This window comes from Sarcophilus harrisii, chromosome 4, assembly GCF_902635505.1.
Source record: "Sarcophilus harrisii chromosome 4, mSarHar1.11, whole genome shotgun sequence".
Taxonomy (NCBI): Eukaryota; Metazoa; Chordata; class Mammalia; order Dasyuromorphia; family Dasyuridae; genus Sarcophilus; species Sarcophilus harrisii.
Window position 1 is genome coordinate 435,493,683 of NC_045429.1, and position 6,000 is coordinate 435,499,682.

General features: G+C 51.5%; 1 protein-coding gene and 1 long non-coding RNA gene across 2 annotated transcripts in view; one reads left to right on the top strand and one right to left on the bottom strand.

Annotated features, from left to right (window-relative positions):
- Nucleotides 1-2,127, bottom strand: part of FAM222B (family with sequence similarity 222 member B) — a 68,891-nt gene extending 66,764 nt beyond the window's left edge. The window contains exon 1 of the mRNA XM_031967698.1: nucleotides 2,060-2,127. The gene's annotated coding sequence lies outside the window, so the exon portion shown is untranslated. The remainder of the gene's footprint in view (nucleotides 1-2,059) is intronic.
- Nucleotides 2,128-2,947: 820 nt separating this feature from the next.
- LOC116423454 lies at nucleotides 2,948-4,347 on the top strand. The gene is made up of 2 exons (XR_004234073.1): nucleotides 2,948-4,015; nucleotides 4,269-4,347. It is a non-coding gene; the product is annotated as an uncharacterized LOC116423454 (long non-coding RNA).
- The last annotated feature ends 1,653 nt before the right edge of the window (nucleotides 4,348-6,000 follow it).

Sequence of the window (6,000 nt, forward strand, 5' to 3'; positions counted from 1 at the left end):
GAACAAACTTATATCATTCCAACACAATTCATCTGACACTTATGTACTCATTTGACCTGATGGAAATTTCCAATAGAGAAAAGGAATTATCAAACTTTTATAAGTGCTTCTTAAACTGTCTTTTTTTCCTGTAAAGCAAAAGGTTCTTCATCTACCATAAATCCCTACAATACTGTAAACTAGTCTCAAATTTTACATCGACTAAATTTGTAATCTGAAATGACCTATGACATTTATTCCGCAAACATTATGAAATGCTTGGCACTGTGCAAAGCTCAGAAGGAAAGACGGTCAGGTCCTCCGAGTTTAGACTAGTAGGACAGATAAGATGTATGCAAAGATAAAAGTAATACAAATGATGGCCGAATGTCTCCTTTTCCCATTTGACCTCTTAACAAAGAGATTACCTATGACCAAATAATGGAATACTTGGTTAAAGAACAGTAGGAAAAAAATTCAAAATATCTCCCAATGAATTTTCCAGGGAAGAGAAGTAAAACATGTTTTTACCAGACTGAGAAGTTAAAGATAATCTGAGTTTTGAGAGGACAATTTACCTTTTCCATACCCTCTTCCTCCCCATCTAGCCACACAGTCTCCTTATCAGAAAATCTCTAAAGGATCCATTGAAGCTACTCCTCCAAAGCTCAGCAGAGAGGTAAATTTACCTATCCATTTCTCAGAATACTGTAAAAACCTTAGCCATTTAAATCTATTAAAAAAAAAAAAATCAGAGCCTATTAGGCTCAGAAGGGAATCTGGACTTCTCTCAAAGGACAGGAAGCCATTTTCTCTCTCAAGATGCACCTGGTTTAGCTCTGCTTTGTCTACAAAAAAAAAAAAAAAAGAAAAGAAAAGAAAGAAAAAAAGAAATCCACCCACCCAGCAATGTTCTGTGCTCTTCCTGCCTCTCAGCAAGGAGTCTGCAACATCTTAGGCCCTTGCACAGCTGTTTCTGCCTTTCTTTCAGATCCAGTCCACACTGGAGCCTCCCACCAACAGGGTAACAAAAAAGTGGGTTTGAAAAGCTGCTCCATCCACAGCTGCTGTGGTCTCCAGCAGAGGACCGAACCTGAACTGGAGGTAATCAGGAATTCCTTTGTAGAGGGACATTTTTCTGCTTTAAAGCACCAAATTATGTTTCCACAGCTCTCCCTGGGTGACCCTTCTGGCTCCTCCAGCTTGGTTTTTAAAGGCATCACATCTGACAGACTCACACTGTGTCACACAAACACCTGAGGGCCACATGGTGCTGCTGAGAAACTGGTCACGGGACCACCGAAAGCCGGGCTTAGGTATCCCTTCCCTTCCAAAATGACCCGAAGTACATTCTTTGTCTAAACCGGCCCGCTCACATGTTGCCCCCAAAATGAAATTCCCAAGCTCACACCATCGACCCACATTATCGGGTGCACGAGGTGCTTCGTCACATAACCCGCTGCGGTTCTACGCAGGGGTTCTCGGGATTCACAGAAGAAACAACATCGCCCGAGTAGCATCCCGTGCCAGCCTCCGGACCCAGGCAGCCCCGCTCCCAGCCCACCCCCCGCTGGGCCCCGCCCACGCCCTCATCCAGGTGGCCATTGGGTCCCACACGGGGGTGGGAGGGGGGCGCAGCAGCCACGAGCCACTCCCGTCCTGGGTCAGCCCCGCGGATCCTTGGGACCTCCCCCAGACCGTCAGCTCCGTCGGTCCGCATTTCACAGAATGGGAAACTGAGGCAGAGAGCAGCGAAGTGCCGTGGCCAAGGTCAGTGGGCGCCGGGCGCCCGAGCCAGGACGAGAACCGGCCCCCGAGCTGCCCCGCGAGGGCTCCCCCGCCCCGCCCCCATCTCCGTCCTCATTCCCGGCTCGAGGACCCGCCGAGGGCGCGCGCTGAGGTCCTCCCCCCGCGCGGGGCAGGAGCCCGTTCCCCGCTCCGCCGCTTCTCGCCGCGGTCCGGGCCGTCCAGCTCCACGCCCGGCTGCAGCCCAGCCCCGTGCCCGGCCGCGCTGCCCTCTCCGCCCGCTCCCGGCCCCCGAGGCCCGCCCAGCCCGGGCCCCCCGGCGGCCGCTACTCACTGTCGGTGACTGGGCCCGGCCCTCATGGCTGCTCCGTCCCCGCCGCCACAGCTCCCTGCCCCGGCCCCGCCGTCACCTCCACAGCCGCCGCCGCCGCCGTCGGGACTCGCCGGGCGCCGCTCGTGCGCCTGCGCAGCCCCGGGAGCAGGGGGCCTCGGCCACGGGAGGCGCCTGCGCAGTCAGGCTGGCGAGCGCCTTTCTCAGTGCCTGATGCCCGGCGCTCCTCCTACCTCCTCCAGGTGCAGGTGGGGCCGGGCCGGGGCCCGAGTCCCGGAGCTGCCTGCCCAGGGCAGCGCGGCCCCGCGAGGGAGGGGGGCTCATCCGCGCGGTCAGACACGGGGCTGCTTTCTGGTGCCCACACTGCCGCCTTTCTCCAACCCCCAGCAGTGCTGCTGCCAAGGAAGTGACCACCCCCAGAATGCCCGGGGCCCCTGCCACTGACCACCCCCAGAATGCCCCGGGGCCCCTGCCACTGACCACCCCCAGAATGCCCCGGGGCCCCCGTCACTGAGGGGACCACCCCCAGAATGCCCCGGGGCCCCTGCCACTGACGGGACCACCCCCAGAATGCCCCGGGGCCCCGTCACTGGGGGGACCACCCCCAGAATGCCCCGGGGCCCCTGCCACTGGGGGGACCACCCCCAGAATGCCCCGGGGCCCCTGCCACTGACCACTCCCAGAATGCCCCGGGGCCCCTGCCACTGACCACCCCCAGAATGCCCCGGGGCCCCTGCCACTGGGGGGACCATTCCCAGAATGCCCCGGGGCCCCTGCCACTGACCACCCCCAGAATGCCCGGGACCCCTGCCACTGGGGGGACCATTCCCAGAATGCCCTGGGCCCTGTCACTGAGGGGACCATTCCAGAATGCCCTGGGCCCCTGCCACTGACCACCCCCAGAATGCCCCGGGGCCCCTGCCACTGATCACTCCCAGAATGCCCCGGGACCCCTGCCACTGACCACCCCCAGAATGCCCCGGGGCCCCTGCCACTGACCACCCCCAGAATGCCCGGGGCCCCTGCCACTGACCACCCCCAGAATGCCCCGGGGCCCCTGCCACTGACCACCCCCAGAATGCCCCGGGGCCCCCGTCACTGAGGGGACCACCCCCAGAATGCCCCGGGGCCCCTGCCACTGACGGGACCACCCCCAGAATGCCCCGGGGCCCCTGTCACTGAGGGGACCACCCCCAGAATGCCCCGGGGCCCCTGCCACTGACCACCCCCAGAATGCCCCGGGGCCCCTGCCACTGACCACTCCCAGAATGCCCCGGGGCCCCTGCCACTGACCACCCCCAGAATGCCCGGGACCCCTGCCACTGGGGGGACCATTCCCAGAATGCCCCGGGGCCCCTGCCACTGACCACCCCCAGAATGCCCGGGACCCCTGCCACTGGGGGGACCATTCCCAGAATGCCCTGGATAGATGAGGACCCTCAGAATGCAGGGGCCCCCTAGAATGCACTGGTTCTTTGGCAAGAGGTGATGATTACGATTAATGATGGGGGGGGGGCTGAAAGCCATTCCCCCAGAAAGCTCTGTGGCTGCTGCCTGGCCCTTCCCAGGGCTACTAGCAGAGGGCTCTGTAAGGAAGGATTGGCCACTACCAGATCTGCTTCTTGGCTCAGGCCCGGTTATTCATGACACATAACCAGGGGTTTTATTCCATCTAGTGTTGGGGGTCTCAGCTGCCTAGATTTGGGGAGCAGCCAGTGTATTAAAGGCAATTAATCAGAAAGAAAAAGCTATTTTTAAAATTTTTCTTCCTCTTTTTGGTGATTCCCAAGTAGCTCCCCCAGGCAATTCTGCTCCGACACTGGAAAAGTGGGGACCGAGACCTGAAATAGGGGTGAAAGGGTTTTCCCTTGGAAAGCTTCAGATGAATTCTGCTATAACTGAACCAGGAGCAACACATTCTAGAATGGCTTCTGCTTTACTCTTGTTGGCATTCTTAGGGTAGGAAAAGGGCCCTTTCCTTTCTTCCATTGCCAACTTTTTCCCTAGTGGGAAAACGCCTTGTTATCTAATTCAACCCAGCTAACTATTATTAGATCTATTACTACCCTCTCTTTTCCCATCCCTACACCCACATGATGGAAGCAAAGCAGAGTAAATGAATAATTGGGACAAAGGATAAAGAACTTCTCTCGCATCTTGTTGGGCAGGAAGAAAGCTAACTTAACTGCATCTAAGCTTTCACCTCCTCCAGGGTATACTCAGGACAAAGAGAAAGAACGCACACCAGCACAACAGTGAACTTAGAACTCATGACAGTCAGAGCAGTATACAACAAACAAGAAACATGCTTCCTTCTGGCCCAAGGAGGTGCCATGGAAAACCCCATCTAGTCTCTGACACTGAAGTCAGTGACCACCCAAGCCACTCCAGATGTTCCAAAACCATATTTGGTCAGAACTTGAGTTAATCTGGAAAATGTATTTAATATAACATTAAACATGAGCAGAAGAGTTGACATAAAGAACTGTGACTAGAATTGCATTTTACTCCTCTCCTAATGGAGGTTAAAGCCTTCATTTATTGAGAAACCCATGATGTGCAGAGCACAGTGCTAAGAGTTGTATTCACAAGGAACTTACAGCTTTATGGGGGAAAAAACTGGGAAAATGGTTATAAAAACATAAATAGCAGACGTACATAAAGCTGGGGACTATACTTAGGATCTAGGATATCTGCAAACCAAAATTTAAGGTTCTGTAATATCTTTTAAAAGTACTTATTGTTATTATTGTTCTGTAAGAAATGACCAACAGGATGAATACAATGAGGCTTGCAGAGACTTATGTGAATTGATGCTGAGTGAAATGAGGTAGACCAGGAGATCATTATACACTTCAACAACAATACTATATGAGGATCAATTCTGATGGAAGTGGCTCTCTTCAACAATGAGAGGATCCAAATCAGTTCCAATCAGTGATGAACAGAACAGAACCATCGAAAGAACACTGGGAAATGAATGTGGCCCACAACATAGCATTTGCACTCTTTCTGTTATTGTTTGCTTGCTTTTTGTTTTTCTTCCCAGGTTATTTTAATCATCTTTCTAAATCTGATTTTTCTTGTGCAAAAAGATAACTGTATCAGTATGTATACATATATTGTATTTAACATATATTTTAACATATTTAGCATGTATGGGACTACCCGTCATGTAAAGGAGGGTGTAGAGGGAAGGAGGGAAAAGTTGGACCATAAGTTTTTGCAAGGGTCAATGTTGAAAAATTACCCATGCATATGTTTTGTCAATAAAAAACTATAATAAAAAAAGAGAGAGAGAAAAAGAGAACTGCTTAGGCTGCATCCCATAAAAAAGAAAAATTTTAAAAGTATTTATTGTTTTGAATGGAAAGATGAAAAGTTAAGGATTCAGAAGCTGGCTTGTCACAGTCAAATTATACTTGTCTCAGTGTATAGAGAGGAAAAATATCAGAATTGTAATAATTAAAAATTTAGGGGTGAACAGTCTTTTGCAGATGCTAAATAAACCTATTCCTTTCTGTCCCTTTTCTGGATAAACATTGAGGAGAACCCTTCTGTTTATTCTTATGACTTCTACAAAGCCATTACAACACATTTCCAAATACTCAGAGGGATCTGTGAACTCAGAGATGTTGATATGGCAATGAAACCAATTCCTGCCCATCCTATACCACACTCATCCATAGCCTCCCTTAAATTTGCCACAGGGACATCCATCCAGTGTGTTGGGAGTCTTTCCTTATTGACTCTTGATATGGAAAGAATCATTTTTTTTATTTTAATTTTAATTTTTTTTATTTATTATTTAATAGCCTTTTATTTACAGGATATATACATGGGTAACTTTACAGCATTAACAATTGCCAAACCTCTTGTTCCAATTTTTTACTTCTTACCCCCCGACCCCCTCCCCTAGATGGCAGGATGACCAGTAGATGTTA